A 20,031-nucleotide genomic window follows, 5' to 3' on the forward strand; every position below is an offset into this window, starting at 1 on the left:
CTTGGTCCAAACTTAAGGCAGCCCTAATGAAGAACAAGAAAGCGAGAAAGAAGTTTTTCTGCCAGATCGAGTGTCACACGCAGTTGCCACTAAAGCTCTGGATGTGGCTCTACGTTACGTGGAGCAGAACTCTGCTGCGTTACCGGTCGATGTAATGTTTATGCGTAAATGGTTTAACATCTCTTTGACACCACCATGCGTCAGACGAAAGTTACCGACTTCTTAAAGAATACGCCTTATTAATCCTACATTGTTAAATTTTCTGGTTTTACTATGTATAATAAACATGTTTTTAAGTTTTTGTCTTGAATTTTTAAATTTTTTTAACTTTCCGTGGGTTCGGATTTGCCGAACGTTCGGATTAGCGGGGTTCGGATTTGCGGGGTTCTACTGTATATTAAAAAACTTTTTATCGTTTTTAATACATTTTGATAATATCACTCTTCTACTCTCATTTGGCATACGCAGAATTGCCCTATCTTCATTATTTTTTGTCTTATGTTATTGCAAAACAAAGATCACTGGGATAAACAAATATAATAACTTTTAAACTAATTAATGGATCAGTCTCAAATTTTGAGGGTTCATTAAGTACCCCAATACTCAACTTTAGGCAAAACACTAAAGTTCTAAGTTAGTTTTAGTAAAAGTTATTAACAAATAACGATGTTCGCTTATTTTGTAGTCTTCGAAGCAACAAATTCATTTTTCAAGTTTCAAAACCGGCATTTTGAAGGTTTTCCAATGTTTTAAAAACTTTAATTTTGTAATTTTATGTCAACTATTTAAATATAAAGTGCAAAAAATCGAAAAAATAGCGTTTTTTATCCTGAATTGTTAGTGATTAAAAAACGGCTCCTAACTCTAGGCAGGAAGCAGGATGGTTTTCTTCCTATGGGCTCCGTGCGTGACCATGGTGGGGATACACGAAACTATGCCAGCGCCCGTAGCGGCGAAATATGACAACTTTGGGGAATAAGGATTGAATATCTACTCATTTTTTTAAATAGATATTTCGCTTACCTTATTATTGCCGTTTTGATTTTTATTATTTATTTTTATATTTTCAAACTGACTTTCTTTCCTTCCCCGATCTGGTGGTATATTCCTATCGTCATCTATTTCCATTTTGTGTTAGACACACACCACAAAAGTAATAGTTGAATAGTCCCAGCTAATGTTAAAATCAGGTAATAATAATTCACACTGCCTAATTGCTTTTGATGCACACTTAATTAATGTTAACACCAACAACTAAACTATAACGAAAAAGTAAAGAAAAACTCTTAAAATTGATATGTTCTTAAGAGAACTTTCACATATCCGTTTTTTAATTTGACGTTTATTTGACACTTTAACCTATTGTTTGTATAATAAATTTTATCAAAAATGGTAAATAAAAACATTACATTAACGTCAAATACGTCATATGTGTAGTTTATCATATTATGTTTAACGTCAAATTGTGTTCGCCAAAAATTTCAGGCAACTACGCTAGGTGTCGCGTCAGTCATGCACGGAGCAAATACTATTGACTGTAATACACACAACTCTGACATTTCCCATTACATTTGAGGAAGCAAACAATATAGCACCATCTAGTGGTGTGCGGTGATAACCAGAGCAATGTAACCTTACATTTATAAAATTGCTTTATTATTGTTTTTGTAAAGTGTTTGAACTATTTTTATTTTAATTTAATTTAGCAAAATTAGCTCGTTATTCAAAAATTTATAAAATTAAATTTGAATTTTTACGTCAAATTTTACATTTTCAAAACGTAGTTTCACTTCAAGCCGACAGTGGCGCTAGTGCGCTAGTGGCAACGTGCTTCCAGATTTCTGTGGGAGTTGGATGTATTACAGCAAATACTATTGACTGTAATACATCCAACTCCCACAGAAATCTGGAAGCACGTTGCCACTAGCGCGCTAGCACCACTGTCGGCTTGAAGTGAAACTACGTTTTGAAAATATAAAATTTGACGTTAACATTCAAATTTAATTTTATAAATTTTTGAACAACGAGCTAATTTTGCTAAATTAAATTAAAATAAAAATAGTTCAAAAACTTATACAAAAATAATAATAAAGCAATTTTATAAATGTAAGGTTAAATTGCTATGTTTATCACCGCATACCACTAGATGGCGCTATATTGTTTGCTTCCTCAAATGTAATGGGAAATGTCAAGAGTTGTATGTATTACAGTCAATAGTATTTGATTACAGTCAATAGTATTTGCACGGAGCCAATAGGTCTACAATTCGCTCTGAGCGTTAACAAAGTGTCAAAGCAAAATCGACCGACCTGCTCATGGTGCCGGTTTTTTGAAATTTTATCAGGACGCTTTGTGTATGTTTAAATGAGACATTAAAAAAATGCCGTGTCACGCTAGTGATATTATGTATTAATATAAACAGAAAATAAAAACCCACTTAATCTGATATAAATTCTTCTATTTCCAATCTTGATTATCAGTTTGATTTTGTATACATAACCTCACTATCGCAGTTTATGTCAATAAATCTTTATTAACGAAAAAGAAAATATTTTTGTTGCACTATAAATTACAGTATAAATTAATAACTAATGAATTCTAACAATTGTATTCGGTTATTATCACTACAAAATAAAATATTCAAGTTTAACAAAATAATCCCATAAGACTCAATGTTAAAACGTCCTGACAAAATCTGACAGCGTGTCACGTGACTGTAAGTAGAGGGGAGACGCACGGAGCTAATAGGTAACTAAAGAAGTTGTCGGATACCTTGATTATTCAAAGTCCCGAAAGGGTCTTTTTTCGTATTTCCCTGGAGTGGAAGCAACTGAAAGATTTTCCATTCAGTATTACGGTTTTAAAGTTAATCAGTTTTTACGAAATGATTGAAACGGACGAATGAATGTTTACAAGCGTTTCATAAACAAAATATTTTCATTCTATTCACAGAATGTTTGTAATGTCTGGTAATTTCAGTTTTAATTTTTAGAATCTACACGACGCGAGGTTGAACTTTAAGTTTTCCAATGATGTTCGATTACATCATTGGAAATAACTCAGGTAAACGTTTTATATGCAACAAAATACGTAGGTATATTATTGTTTTTACCCATTTAAAAAAAAATGTGTGAAAAAGTTAAATTATCCACTTCCGTTTGTCCCAGGGACTTTGTAAACACAACACCTTCATCATTTTTTTTTCTCCTGGAAGCCGTCCGTGCATGCACCCCGGTCGCACTGCAGCCTTTTGACTTATTGTGCTTTCTTTCATTTATTGTCATGATACCCAATCAGGGCCGCTCCGTCCACGTGTGCAATGTGTGCGGCGCACACAGGCGCCACCAATTAAGGGGCGCCACTACAGCTGATACAAAAATTTTACGCCGGTCAAAACAACACTTACCTATTTACCGACCTTGCCACCCTCTATAACTCAACTTCAAAGGTACATTACATATTGGTTTATACAATCTGCATAAACAAAAAACCATGTACCTACAGACATGCAGCCACCAAGCCACCAAGCCACCGGTCCAGCAGAATTTACGCTTAAAAGCCATTGTACAAAAATTTGGCAGAAATTTATGATGCTTTTGGTGATATAACACATTCGGATAAATTTGATCTTGATTCAAAATATCAAGCTAGGTGTTTAGGAGATATGTCCACATATTTATGATATGATATGAAATTATGATGAAAGTTAGCTTCGTTAGCAAAATTTTACAATCAAAAACATTGAATATGCAGCCTTCGTCAAATGCTTGACAAGAGTTAAAACAATTCTTACTCGGATTTCGGAGAGATAGCAAATTTAATTTTGGTATTACCACAGCTGATAGGCTGATGACATGGTCATTCTGGCAGATAGTGCTAAAGCACTGCAACGCCTAATGGACCGAGTAACTACAGCCTGTAGAGAATTTGGAATGAAATTGAATACCAAGAAGATAAAAACGATGGTCATCAGCAAGCACCAAAACAGAAGGGTGAAGGTCAATGTCGACGGAACAGACCTGGAAAGAGTAACAAGAATAACGTACCTTGGAAGTAACCTTGATGAAACTTGGGACCACTCACTAGAGTTAAGAACACGTCTGGAAAGGCCCGTACAGTGTTTTATAAGATGCAAAAAGCTCTATGCAATCGCCAGCTGGATATCCCATTGAGAACTAGAATACTTAAGTGCTATGTTTTCTCCACCTCCACCTTGCTCTATGGTGTTGAAGCCTGGACAATGACAGAAGCAACACAAAATATAATCCAAGCATTCGAACTCTGGTGCTACCGTAATAGACTCAGAATATCCTACATGAGCCATACGGCAAATGCGGAAGTCTTACGAAGGATGAACAAGGAACAAGAGTTTATGCTTATAATAAAAGAACATAAAACACAATATTTTGGTCACATCGTAAGAAATCATATGAAACAAGAAATATAGAAATATAGAAATATATGAAACAAATATTGTGTAGTAGAGACCTCAGACCTCTTAGAAAGCGAGTACTAAAATGTTATGTATTTTCTGTTCTTTTGTATGGTGTGGAGACATGGACTCTCAATAAACAATGCCTCAATAGATTGGAAGCATTTGAGATGTGGACGTATCGAAGAGTGCTGAGAATCTCCTGGACAGACAGAATAACCAATAAGGACGTAGGTACTAAGGAGAATACAGAACAGCAGGGAGATACTGGATTCCATCAAAATAAGAAAACTTCAATACTTGGGTTATATAACACGTGGTGACAGATATGAACTCCTAAAATTAATTATGTAGGGAAAGATTCAAGGAAGACGCAGCATAGGTAGGAGAAAAATGTCCTGGCTGAGAAATCTCAGAGAATGGTTTGGATGCAGCTCAACTGAACTCTTTCGGGCTGTAGTGTCAAAAGTGAGAATAGCAATGATGATTGCCAACCTTCGTCGCGGAGATGGCACGTAAAGAAGGAGTAAGAAATCAAAAGTATGGACTGTTCTAACTGATAATCGAAGGCAAAATCAACAGCAAAAAGGAGACCAGGAAAGGGGCTTAAAAAATTACGACAATGTACGAATATGACCTCCATAGAACTATTCTGGGCGGTAGAAAAATAAGATTAGATGGGCAAATGTAATATGTAATGGAAAACGTCCTTAAGAATAAGGCACCGTAAGAAGAAGAAGATTACCGCAGCAAATGAAACTGCGGAGAAATTGGATGTGGAGCTCAGTTTTCAACCAGCCACAGCTACGACGTCGGAATAAAAGCAGACAGTTCGATTACGCACATAAAGACGAACTGATTTTGGGTCCTAAAATGTCAAAGTTATTCATTTCTTTTATTGTGTTCTCGACCTAGCATTAATTGCAGTAAATGAAAGATTTATATTCCATAATATTGGAAAATCATGTTGATTTATCAGAAAAATCAAATGTTGAAAAATCAATATTTCAGAAAACTCACAAGTAAAACTTTTTTGTACGAATTTGTAAAAAAATGATATTTAATGATCATCTAGATACAGCGAGAGACGATTTGTTTGAATAAATTATACAGCTTTGGCCTTTGTTAAAAGAATTAAATAATGATGTTTGTAAAATTTTAAAATTTATATTTTTAAACAAAACTGCAGTTTACCCAAATTTAACAATAGCTCTTCGCATTCTGCTCACTCTGCCCGTATCTGATGCCACTGCTGAACGATCTTTTCCTAAATTGAAACGTATAAAAAAAATTTATAAGTTTTTATAAAAATTTTATAAACTTTTATAAAAAATTTATCTATCATCTCTATAGAGTCGTCAGTATTAAATGAAAATTGATATTCGCGGCACTGCACCCAATCCAATATAGCACTGCCCTTCGCTAGCCTGTAAAGGTCCATTGGGTTAGTGCCATATACTTTCGGACTTGGTCAGAGTCTCCATATATTGCTTGTCTCTTGCGGTCCAGAGCCTCTCAAGCGCACACTATATGCCTGACTGTCTAGGTCTCTCTATTGCATAGTCTGCAACTGAGATCTCCAGTGTATAGTCATATCGTGTGAAGGTGCTCTTTTACTGGAAAGTGTCCAGTAGCCCGTTCTTTAACGGTAAAATATTGCAAAACCTCTAAATTTTAAAGAACCGCTTAGATTGACACGAAATTTGGCATACACATAGCTAACAAGTCAAACAAAAAAAAGTGATATTGTGCCGATATGTGCTTTTGCCCTGGGGGTGGTTTTCACCCCCTCTTAGGGGTGAAAAAATATTCGTCCAAAGAAAGTCAGGAAATGGATAAACTGGCTATAGTCCTGTCGCCAGGGGGGGTACAACGGCCTCGTTAATTCAGATGGACTTACCCAAGTTTTTCTTATGTATTTTGACCCGTAGAACACGAATTTTTTGGGTAACAGTTGATCCGGATGTCGATAAGATTGTTATAGACCAAGAACTTGAGGAATCAAATAACAGCGATTTTTGGCAAAACAAAACAATATTTTGTATTTTTTGGGTCATTTTAAGCAAAAAATATTTCTACAAGTTTTTTAGTAGGATGCACAGTTTTCGAGATAAACGCGGTTGAACTTTCAAAAAATCGAAAAACTGCAATTTTTAAACCCGAATAACTTTTGATTAAAAAATAAAATAGCAATTCTGCTTAGCGCCTTTGAAAGTTCAAGTCAAATTATGTCGGTTTTGATTATTTGCATTGCTAAAAATTTATTGTGTTATTGTTAAACAAAGCTACAAACAACTAGTGCGTGAGTGATGTTTCTATGATTTCTCATTTAAAATCGAACGAGTAGGTAGAATAGGTACTAGTGCAATTAAGACTATTTCTACGTTACATGCGTTAAAACACATGTAAAAGCACGGGAAACCCTACGTGTTTATAGCTTTGTTAAACAATAAAAAAATAAATTTTTACCAATGGAAATAATCAAAACCGATATAATTTGACTTAAACTTTTAAATGCGGTAAGCAGACTTGCTATTTTATTTTTTAATCAAAAGTTATTCGGGTTCAAAAATTGCAATTTTTCGATTTTTTTAAAGTTCAACCGCGTTTATCTCGAAAACTGTGCATCCTACGAAAAAACTTGTAGAAATATTTTTTACTTAAAATGGCCCAAAAAATACAAAATAGTGTTTTGTTTTGCCAAAAATCGCTGTTATTTGATTCCTCAAGTTCTTGGTCTATAACAATCTTATCGACATCCGGATCAACTGTTACCCAAAAAATTCGTGTTCGACGGGTCAAAATACATAAAAAAAACTTGAGTAAGTCCATCTGAATTAACGAGGCCGTTGTACCCCCCCTGGCGACAGGACTACTAATTTTAAGTAACTTTTGTTCTATAGAGTTTTTTCACTGAGTTAATATTTTTAGAGTTATTTTGCAGTGAATATGTTCATTTTTTCAACAAAATAAACACGTTTTTAGACGGTTTTTCGCAAATAATTCAAATAGTTAGTATTTTGTCGAAAAAAGATTCTTAGCAAAAATAGAGCCTGTAAAAATTTTTAAAAAATGGTGTATATATCACGTCTCTACACCTAGTAGAAGCAGAGTTATAGCTAATGAAAAATAGGTTCATATTGGTCAAATTCCAAATGGAATACTTTAACGTGAAATTAACCAAAAATGAAGCACATTTCGCAGAAAACTCATTTCAACTTATTTAAAGTGTTTAAAAAAAAGCTTCATTTTTGTTTTATAAAAAAAATTCTAGCATCAAAATTAAACAAGGTACGCTCAAAATAAAGTTAGTCCCTTTTGGTTTTGGTAAAAAAATCGAGAAAATCATCCCCTAATTAGTATCTTAAATGAACTTAATCGTTACGACTTCACAACTTTCTTGACTCGTGTATATATTGTTTATATGATCTGTAAGTTTCGTCGGTTCAAAGTCCTTATTATTGAAAGGGCTGTAGTTAAAAGGGGTTGAACGAGTCACTGATCACGAATGTAAGCAAATTTAGAAACACCAAATCTCAATCAATTTTTGTCTAACAGAAAAACAAAAAAAATACATGATATTCAGAAAAGCAAATCTGACTTTTTTATTTTTCGAGATTTTTGGTATCTCTCACAATTTTTAAGTTATTTTGAAAAAAAGCATATTTTTCAAAATTTAAATTTTTTAAAAATTTTACTTTGAAACCAAATTTTTTCAAAAATTAAGTCTTAATCTTTAAATCGATGAAACTTACAAATCATATAAACACAACATAAGTAAAATAATTTGTGGAGCGGTAACGATTAATTTCATTTAAGTTGCTAATTAGGGGGTGGTCTTCCCGATTTTTTTTTGCAAAAACAAAAGGAATCAACTTTATTTTGAGCGTCACTTGCTTAAATTTAATGCTAGAAACTTTTTGTAAAAACAGAAATAAAGCTTTTTTTAAACATTTAAAAAAGTTATAATGGGTTTTTCCCGAAAAGTGCTTAATTTGTTGGATATTTCACGTCGAAATATTCTATTTGAAACTTGGTGAATATGAATCTATTTTTCATTGGCTGTAACTCTGGTTCTATGAGATCCAGAGACCTAAAGCGTACACCATTTTTTTTACTTTTTATAGGCTATATTTTTTCTAAGAACGTTTTTTCCACAAAATACTTACTTTTCTATAGAAAAAGCTCTATAGAACAAAAGTTACTTAAAATTAGTCAGTTTACCCATTTTCGGACTTATTTTGGACATATATTTTTTTACCCCCAAGAGGGGGTGAAAGTCTCCCCCAGGGCAAAAGCACACATCGGAACAATATCACTTTTTTTCTTTGACATGTAAGCTATACGTATGCCAAATTTCATGTCAATCCAAGCGGTTCTTTAAAATTTAGAGCAAAAACCGTGAAAGAATGGACTACAGTTAGGAAACCTGTAGTGACTTTGAGCTGATTCCTTTTCATTTTGAGCAGTTCTTCAGCTCTACTCCTTCATCATTATACCGGATAGAATGACAAATGAGGTGAGAATAAAAGCTTATAACCCAAGGTTAGTATTAAACGTGAGAAATTTGACCTCAGACTTCCGGTTTTAGAATTGCAACCGAAAGTACTGTTTTGAAGTCGGGGAAATAGTATAAGCGATTTATTAATCGACGCGCCTTAATAAGACGAAAACAAATTTATACTTCCGGCACAGAATAACTAACCACAAAGAAGCGAATCTGACTGTCGTTTCCATTTATTTTGTTGGGACCGAAATATTTGACCTTGTGCACCACTTAAAGAATAGAACTTGATGTTCGAAGGAATAGACCATTCCAAATGATGTAATATTTTTGACAAGTAGTTATTAATTAAATATGAAATATAAAGATTAACTATAAAATATAAATAAAATATAAAATAAAACATATTTATATAAATATAAAATTTAACTATAAACAACTGTCACTGTCAGTCGCAAAAGTGAGGTTGCACCACTTACGTGACGCATGAGCATGAAAATTATGTTACCGTTTTCGGCCTGAGTTTCGCTTCTGTGTGGTTAGTTATTCTGTGCTTCCGTTGTTATGCTTGTCTGTCCGTCTGTCCGCGAATATAACACTTTCATTATTAAAACAGATATGATGAAAAATGAGGTGTCGAATGAAAGCTTATAACCCAAAAAGGTTATTAGAGATGAGAAATTTGACTTTGGACGTCCGGTTTCAGAGTTGCAGTTGAAAGTATCTACTATTTTAAAGTGGCCGAAATAAAGCAAATGATATTTTCGACGTGCCTTAGCAAGACGGGAACAAATATGTACTTCCGGTTTTATGTCTATCTGTCCGTCCGTCTGTCTATCCGTGGACACAACTCCTTCGTCATTCCGGTTAGTAAGTTCCGGTTTTGATATCATTTTCAGTAAAAAATTATGAGCGAAAGTTTGGCAAAAATGACTCAAAAGTAGTAGGCCTGGATCCCGCGTACCAAAAAAAAGTTAATTAATAGCAAGCTGAAAATTTGTTAATAGCTTAACGGTGTCTAGTCGGACAAACTTTGATGTATGGGAACACTGGAACAGGGGAAGTTTTAATTGTGGAACAGTTTAAAAATTTGAAACGTCAGATTACGAAAACGCCACATATGTATTTTGTCGGACAGAACATCCAATTGATTTGTTACCCTTTCATTAAACTCACATGCAAAAATAAGACTGCTATTACTAACCAACATGATTCCTGTCATTTGACATGTTCTTCGTGTTCCACTCATTAAAATGCATAGTTGGTGGTAAACACCAGTCAGATTTTTGCATGAGAGTTTAATGAAATGGTAACAAATCAATTGGAAGTTCTTTCCGACAAAATACATGGAACGTTTTCGTAGTCGTAGTCTGACGTTAAAAATTTTTAACCTGTTCCACAATTAAAACTTCCCCTGTCCCAGTGTTCCCATACATCAAAGTTTGTCCGACTAGACACCGTTAAGCTATTAACAAATTTTCAGCTTGCTATTAATCAACATTTTTTTGGTACACGGGATCCAGGTCTATAGTGAAATCGTACATCAATTGACAAAAAATTGCACGAATAGTTCAAAAATTGACTTTCGGTTCTACTTCCGGTCACGTTGGGTGAATACTTAGGACTTGCGAAATCCAAATACTTACTTGTTTATATAGCAATGACAAAAAATAAATACTTCTATATATACAAGGTGGCCAGACAAAAACGAAAGACATGCATTGTCAGGAACAACGACAACATTTTTAAAAAACTCAGCGACAGGTCAATTTTTAAAGGGCACATCGCTCATCCGGAATAACAGTGTCCCAACTCAAAAAAACACGTTTTTCAGGGGAGACAAAAATAGATTTTTTAGATCTTAATTTAACTGTAAATTTTAGACGGCAACTGCTAAAATTTATAAATTAAAAACGAAGAATGTGTATAAGTGAATGTTTCTAATTGTGTAAGAGGCAAAACCAAAAAAAAACTATGATATCTGATTAAACAAAGAAAAAAGATCAGAATTTTGAGTTATGTCACTTTTCTTTTAAAATATTGGCCACCTTTGTCAAAATTAACGAAAAATACCTAGGACACTTCTCGAAATACAACGGTTTTTGTGTTAAATAACGATAAATTCACGTCGAATGTCAGAGCATAACTGAAAAGTGTCATTATTCCGGAATATGTAAAAGCATTCATTTTACCATCAAAAGAATAATGACACTACCGCCATCTTTCGAACCTGGAAGTAAATATCTATGTGACATTTTTCCTGATAAAAGTATAGGATATTTGATATTTGGCGTCAGTTTAACAAGATAACTCGATTTATGTATTTTTTAAGTTATGTCACTTTTCTTCCGGATGAGCGACATGTTCCCTTATGTTATGACACAGTTATTGCTGTATTTATTGACTATGAGAAGGCCTTTGATCGAGTACAACATCACAAATTAATTAAAATATTAAAGGATAAAGGAGTTGATAGTCAAGATGTACGAATCACAGAAAAATTATATTGGCGTCAAACAGCGACAGCTTGCATAAATGTAAAATCAACAGAAATATGCAAAATACAAAGAGGTGTCAGACAGGGTTGTATACTGTCCCCACTGTTATTCAATTTATATTCAGATAGAATATTTAAGGAAGCGTTGCATAATTTGGAATGGGGTGTGAAAGTTAACGGAATTCTGATAAATACAATCAGATATGCAGACGATACAGTTATTTTAAGTGATGATATGAATGGATTACACCTTTTAAATGCCATTGACATAGGGGAAAAGAGATTGGCCTAAATATAAACTGTTCAAAAACAAAATACATGGTATTTAGCCGTTTAGCCCATCAAGATTCACGGTTATATGTTGATGGTCATATAATTCAAAGAGTACCCAGTTTTAAATATCTTGGTTGCCATATTACTGAACAACTAGATCCAGATAAAGAGATAAAATGTAGAATCGAGATAGACCGCACGACATTTTTAAAAATGAGGTCAATCTTCTGTAATGATAACTTGCAACTTCAACTTCGAAAGCGCATGATTAAATGCAACATTTGGTCAGTGCTCGTGTATGGTATCGAAGCATGGACATTAAAAATATCCACCATTAACCGTTTGGAGGCCTTTGAAATGTGGCTGCACAGACGTATACTGAAAATACCATGGACGGCTAATGGACGGCTATGCTGACAAAAGTGGCAGTCCTTAAGAGAGCAAATTAATGCTACTAGCGAGGTGCTTGATAACAACAAATATAGAAAGATGGCCTATTTTGGACACGTAGTAAGGGGAGACCGGTATAATATTCTTCAATTTATTATAATGGGTAAAATCGAAGGACGCAGAGGAATTAATAGAAAGCAGGCCTCTTTGTTGAAGAATATCCGGGAGTAGACAGGAATAAAGAAAGCAGAACACCTATTTAGAATAGCTCGAGACAGAGACAGTTTCGCCATGTTAATCGTCAAGGGGACTTGATAGGGCACGTTAAGAAGAAGAAGACACATGTTCCTGGTATTTTCGGTATTTTGTTATTTTACTTTGACCCAAAGCCACGGTAAGAATCACACCAATATTTTTTAATGGCAAGGGGGATCAAATAAGATATTGTTTCAAAGCCCTTGCAATTCCTCGTACATTAGTCTTTCAATTTTTAAATTCGGTCCAATACTTTATTTTATTTATTTAAAAAGTTTTTAAACTTTAAACGAATTCAGAAAGATCTGAACGTCAAAATTTCATAAATTAAATGTTAATACTTAGTGTCAAAATTTCATAATTTAGTGGAATAAACTTGCCTGCGGTTAGACCAATTACAACCAAGCATTACAGCGCGGTAAATTTGAATTACTCCTCCTAGTTTAAAAACGAGGAGAGATTTTTCCCTTTTGTTCAGTTTGGGGTTGAAAAGATAAATTGTGATGAATTTTTAAAAACCCAATTCTTAATACTACATCCATTTTATACATAAATTGGAAAAGTATCATTAAAAAACTAATTATTAGTAATCTGCAATTTCACAATATGTATTTATCATGTACTTAACTTCAAATTGTGGTCACAAAAAATGTCAGGTAACGACGCTAGATGTCGTGTCACTCATGCACGGAGCGAATTAGCAGCGAGCAAACGTACGTGTTAACGAACAGCTGTCAGAAGAAATTGAAATTAGACGTGGGGTAAGACAGGGATGCGTATTGTCACCAATTCTTTTTGATGCCTACTAGGAAGAGATTCTGAAAAAAGCTCTTGAGGATGCAACAGCGGGAATAAAGGTAAACGGAGTTCCCATTGACAACAGTAGATATGCGGATAACTGTCAGCTTAGCCTCAAATGCTGAAGATCTTTTGAGAGTGGTGACCAGAATAGCGGAGTATGGGAAAGAATAAACTTTGACAATGAACGTCAAGAAGACAAAATTTATAATAATAGCGAAAACTCAAAAAAATGACGAGAATCTTCTAATAAACGCAACCGATGTCAAACTAGAGAACAAATATACATATCTTAGCACAATTATTATTAACTTCACAAATGATTACTTTTACGAAATCAAAATGAAAATAGAAAAGGCAAATTTCAACAAAATGAGAAGTTTGCTCTGTACAAGAGATTTGAAGTTGGTGCTATTTAAATAGTTAGGCTGGCGAGGTGCTACGTTTTCTTGACTTTGTTTTATGGAATAAAAGCTTGTACCTTGAATGCGATATCAATGAAAAAACTGGAATCATTCGAAGTTTGGGTATATAAAAGAGTTATGAAAATATTGTGGACAGAACATGTCACAAACAAAAAGGTTCTTAGAAGGATGAATAAAGAAATGGAAATCTTAAATACAATAAAAACAAGAAAATTGGGTATACCGGACATAGTACATACACGTGAGGTCAGTGTTGCCAATCGGCGGATAATTATCCGATTTGCGTACCTTTTTGAGAGTTGTCGTATCTTCTTCGTATCTTTAAATAAATCGGATATTTGCGGATATTTTTCAGTGTATCTACCATCGACTAAAACTTTCTCATCCATATATTCCCAACACCAACAACACATTAATTTTGTTTGGTTACACCCAAATTTTTATAAATAGCCTATACTGGATGAATGTTAGTGACATCCGATACTTTTCATCTTTTGGCAAAAGGGGCATGTGCCGATTCTTTTGTTTAGAATTTAAATGCACAAGTGCATTCACTGAAGGCATACTAATCCAATTCAAATTTCAAAAACCGTCTGCGTCCGATGTTATTTATGAGTTTTTAGTTTTTAGTCTTTAAACTTATGAAAGCTTATTCACGCACGATTTAGTTTTATTTTCATTTTATGTAGTGCAGTGCTTAAGTAAATGTTTCCAGATTTCTCGGACATGAGATGTAGTTAAATCTAGTTCTTTTTTGTAAAGTTCTATCAAATCTAATATCTTAAACAAAACCATTTCATCAAAACATATTATACTTACCTAATTATATTTATGATTTTTTTGAGGAATGTAATGGTACTAAGAGGTTTTAAATACAATTAAAGTCAGAAAACTGCAATATCTGGGACATGTTATGAGGGGCGAGCGTTATAACTTGTTACAATTAATAATACAAGGAAGAATACAGGGTAGAAGGAGTCGCGGAAGAAGACGCATCTCCTGGTTAAACAATTTGAGAGCTTGGTTTAATTGCACTTCTGCTGATCTCTTTAGAGCAGCGGTATCGAAAGTGCGAATTGCCGTGATGGTTGCCAACCTTCTTAGAGGAGATGGCACATGAAGAAGAAGAAGAATGGTACTATGCAGAAAAGAACTTTCCGGCACACAACGTCACTTTTCTGCACACTACTGTCAGTTATTCTGTGAGAAAATATTAAGTTTGTTAACATAAAATTGTGCAGAAAAATGCATTTGGAATAGTGGTTGTAGAAAAATCTACTTATTTGAAACTAGTAATATCTAGATATCTACTAATTAACTCAAAAATTCTTCAAATTTTTTGCATATAAAAATTATTTAGTCGGGCATTAACGTTGAACGCACGACGGGTATTATGGATACTAACTTTGATACCTTAATTGCTACAAGACTGTCAAATACATTTCTATTGTTTTAGTTGTAATAAATCTTTAGTTGTTAAAAGAACGTAGGCGCAAAATTTTGGACCAATAATCTTTAAACGTATTAATTTTTTTCGAATCCTGAGAAAACTAATAAATATTTTAGAAAAATTTGAACGCAGAATGAAAGATTACATTATTACCGAGGGCTGAAAGTCCCTTAGAATAAAAAAATGTTTCTTTTTAATGAGATATTTGAAACTAAAAATCACACTTAATATTCTCTTTTCCTTTTACCCCTGTAATATATTAGAATAAAAATTATAGAAATCTTCAGGGACTTTCGGCCCTCGGTAATAATGTAATCTTTCATTCTGCGTTTAAATTTTTAAATAATTCTTATTAGCTTTCTCAGGACTAGAAAAAAATAATGCATTTTAAAGGCATTGACCAGAAATTTTGCGCCTATGCTATTAATGTAACCGTAGTTTATTTTGTATTGATTTATTTATTATTTATTTTTCCACTACCTAGTTTTAGGTAGTTGATACATTTTAATAAAATAATATTTAAAAGTGTTTTTTTTTACTTAAATAATTATAATAAATTAATATAACGATCCAAATAATGAAATATTTAGATTTATTTATTTATTTAGAATTTAACACTTACGATAATACAAAATACGAATAATATAATAATAGTAAGTAAATAGTATTTACATACATGGATTAGGTAATAATCAACTAGGATACGAGATTTTCATCTATAAACGAAAATTTTTAAACTGTGAAATAGAGAATCCAGTAGATTAAAGGGCCGGTTGTTCGAACGCTAATCAGAAATGGATTCAACTGATCATTATCAAATATTTAATTACTGTCAATGTCAACTTTGATTGGGTTGCTGAAAACATAATTGATTACAATTATGAGATTAATTGATTTAATCAATTATGTTAATAATTATTACGTTAATTGATAATTAATAATTAATTAATCAATCAATTATGTTAATTATCATAATGATAATTGATTACAATCAACTGATTGGCGTACGAACAACGGATTTTGTTATTTGATGGTTGTTAAGGGGACTAAAAGAATAACATTGGCAACATTGATTTTAATAACAGAATAATTTTTGACCTAGCGTACCTTTTCGTGACAAATCGGATATTTTTCGAGCGTTCATCGGATAATCTAGAGAAATCCGATTGGCAACACTGCGTGAGATACACTTGCTCCGACTGATTATGCAGGGAAAGATCCAAGGAAAGATAAACATAGCGAGATAATGGTACGGATGTATAACAAATAAACTTTTCAGAACAACCGTTTCTAAAGTATATCCGAATAGCTATGATGATTGCTGGCCTTCGTCGCGAGGATGACACTTAAATAAGAAGAAGAGATTACTGGGAGGCCAAAAACAAGAGTTAGTAAATGGTATGGCAGTTGTCCTAGAAAACCTCAAAAATGTATAAAACATTTTTGAATAGCAAAGGTATATTTTGTTTTTAAATTGCTGGAGTGCAGATTCCTGAAAGGAGTAGGAGAGGAAGACCAAAGAAGACCTGGGGGGAGACGATAAGGCAGGATATGTTGGTAAAGGGGATTAATATTGATATGTGTGGGGAAATGCAATTAGGGAAGCCGACCCTGCATAGGGATAAGACAAAGAAAATGATGATAGTGAAAGGTGTATTTTGTTGAAATTGTCTAGTGAACCTGTCTAGCTACAATATTATTACATCGATTTTCTTAAATAATAAAGCTATAACATACTAAAGAATCATTCAAATCGAACATGTTTAGGAAATTCGAGACGTCTAACATGTCCCATTTTAAGGTGTTCCGTTACTTTGCCGCTTAGGCAAACATAATATGCCTATGAGACATAATATGCCTATGAAACATAATATGACATGAGACTTGGACATTAAATAAGAAGGAAGAGGATACTCTGGAAATATGCGAAAGGAAATTATTGAGACGTGTATTCGGAGGACGGAAGACAGAAGACGGGTGGGAGAAAAGGACCAACAACGAATTAGGTAATGGCTTTGTACAAAGAACTTACCATCCCCAGGTTCATCAAGTCACAAAGAATCAGATGGTTGAGACATGTAGAAAGAATGGCAGTGAACAAAATGCCTAAACTAATTATGACCAGAAAACTAATCGGTCCCAAAAAGAAAAGGTAAACCCAGAACGAGGTGGATTAATAAAGTGGAAGCAGGCCTTAAACACGTGAAGGCGAGGAACTGGAAAAGAAAAGTACAAAATAGAAGTGAATGGAGAACTATTGTTCATCAGGTCCTCCAGAGTAGTTAATAAATTTGTATATAGGGTCAAAGCTCCTTATTCGCGCTTCCTGTATTCGCGTTTTCACTATTCGCGGACTGAAAAAATGAGATCCAATTCCTGTATTCGCGATCTAAGATTTCTTTATTCGCGGATCGAATCGATACATCGGTACATACATACACCAAAATAAAAAGCATTCGGTATTCTTTGTCAACACGTCAACAATAAAAAAAATAAAATTGACCTTATTACAACTACACCTAGATTGGCGTAGGCTTTGATTCAAACTATGGACCAAAGAATAATCCAGGCCTTTAAGCTCTATTACATTAGATGAACCTTCTAAATGATACTGAATAACATGGAATGTGATCCTTATCTGAATCTTATGGAATGCTGGAAGGAATTTAACATAGCAAAATGAATTGTAAACATAAAAGAATCATTGCAAGAACTCAAGTTTGTCGTTCTGGAAAAAACTGAACTGTTCTGACTGTAAGAAATGAAAAATCTGTGCAAGCTCAAACTTTAACTGCAAACATTGCCGGAATTGCGAGTGAAATGGAGTGAGATGGGTTTAAACAGATAGAATCAAGTGAGGTTCAGGAGATGCTTGAATTGCAAGATGGAGGAAATGTTAAACTCACAATCCATTGAAGAAGAGGATTTAACAAGCACTGGAAACGTGACATTTAATTTGATAAAAAAAATTGTGACGGTTTAAGAATGGAAAATGAGCTTTGTGATTTGTTTATGAAATTAGATCCATCTATGGAACGAAGCATTATTCTTAAAAGGCAAATTAGTAATGCCACTGCTAAATACCAGTCCGAATTGAAGGAGTTTTTGAACACTGCCAAGCAAGAGAAAATTACTAAATTCTTTAAACCATTGCTAAACCTGAAGAATAGGTTTGTTCTAGCAAACAGTCAAACTAGTCAGAAACCGTCAGCAAACAGTTGGCCAGTGAGAGAACATAATACAGTCACCAGTGCTATCCCCTCTACTCGCGCTGGTCGACTATTCGCTGATGGCACAGATTAACCCAACATGTTGGGTTAATCTGTGCTGATGGTTTCAAACCGTTTGAAACTGATGCTAAAACAAACCTAATATGTAATTAATCAATATGTCATGGTCAAAAACTTAAATTAAACTTTTTTTAAGTATTTGCTTTTTTATTTCCTCACCTAGGAACTCCTTATAATCCCATATAAATTACCATTCCATATTCACGGTTTCTGTATTCGCGGTATATTTACAGAACATAATGTACCCCGCGAATAAAGAGCTTCTATACTGTACTTAAGTTTGAGTTTTGTTTAAAATAATTTTAATTAGTTAAGCTTATGATTATGTTTTATAACAATGCCCTAGGTCTTAACGGCCTGTTGTGAGTATAAATAAATAAATGGTAACATTATTCTGTATTTCTAAGGAAACTAGATTAAATAAACTTTTCAAGTTGCGCGGAAAGGGGTGTGTCCATACACTTGAGAAGAAACAACCCTCAAATTTCACAATATGACAACAGGTTGTCTTTAATGTACAATTAAAATAACCAACTGTTTATGACATCTAACATACTGACATTGTTATTGGAAAAAAAAATTCAGATATTTTGTATACAACCTCTATTTTTGAGAATATTCTAAGAAAAATAAGTTCCTGTCGATATTAAAAATGTGGTAGGCGTGAAATATAAAGGAATTTGAAGTAAAATTAAGAAAAATTATGTAAATATTTATTCCAACTGTTTTTAAATTATTATGTTTGGTTAAATCATAAAACAGCCAGCTGATCGTAAGCTGGTGCATTTCAAATTCGGATTTTATAGCGCTTTTGCCTTTCCTAAAAATATTCTTTCGCATCTGTTTGAATAACTCACGCCTTTGGCAAAAACATAGTTGCGCTATAAATTTTCTAAACAGTAAAATTTTATATAAATACAACTAAAAACAAGGAAACTTATGTACACATGGGATAAAAATATGATCGTTTGAAGAAGCAATTTCGAAATGTGTTAAAACGCACAAAGTTGGCTTACTTTTGGTGACATCCCGCCTTAACAGAAAAACACAATCTAAAGTTTTTTTATGTTTGAAAATTTTCGAGTTCGTAGCCCGATAACGAGTCACTAATCGCGGACTGATCGTCCTTCCCACTCGGCAAAGTTTTTGCTGGACTGCGGAACACAGGAACAAACCAAAACCGCCTGCCGCCGGCAACTTATGAGTTCGACGTGTGCTGCCTTTGGAAGCTGTCGTTGCTATGGATACAGCCGGGTGTTCTGACGTCTAGCCATCTAGCGGACACTAGTCGAATTGAGAGTGCGTGTCGCGGCAGATGAGACTGCGATTCGCACTAAGAAGTTTTTAACGTTTATTTCTTGCCGCTGTATTTATCGACTATAAAAAAGTTTGCATTGTTTATGTTCTTGAGGTTTTATTATTATTTCATTTGCCGGCAATAGAAAAATACACGTCCGGACTCAGAAAAGGTTCAATAAAGCGTTTATTTCATAATATACGTGGTTTATGGCGTTATCAATATGGTATACTGTAATAGTACATTACCTTTGAAATAGGTCTTTGTCTAAAATTATTGCTTACTGACGTTTTGTCTACAACTGTGCAGGGGCGTAACAGAGGCCCCCGCAGCATGAAGCTTGCGGGGGGGCCAATCGACCAGGGGCCCCATCTTGTCGTCTGATATTATGTAAAAACCTGTTATTGTTATATTATTTTA

At 33.8% G+C, this 20,031-nt stretch overlaps 1 protein-coding gene across 3 annotated transcripts in view; it reads right to left on the reverse strand.

The window, feature by feature from the left end:
* The window catches only part of LOC114331137 (diacylglycerol kinase 1), a 1,205,680-nt gene extending 1,186,095 nt beyond the window's left edge, over positions 1-19,585 (reverse strand). For 2 of the 3 annotated variants that reach the window (XM_050643769.1, XM_050643768.1), the window contains exon 1: positions 19,331-19,585. The gene's annotated coding sequence lies outside the window, so the exon portion shown is untranslated. The remainder of the gene's footprint in view (positions 1-19,330) is intronic. The other variant, XM_050643771.1, reaches the window with a different exon arrangement.
* Positions 19,586-20,031: the final 446 nt, after the last annotated feature.

The sequence above is a fragment of the Diabrotica virgifera genome, chromosome 2, assembly GCF_917563875.1.
Source record: "Diabrotica virgifera virgifera chromosome 2, PGI_DIABVI_V3a".
NCBI classification, from domain to species: domain Eukaryota; kingdom Metazoa; phylum Arthropoda; class Insecta; order Coleoptera; family Chrysomelidae; genus Diabrotica; species Diabrotica virgifera.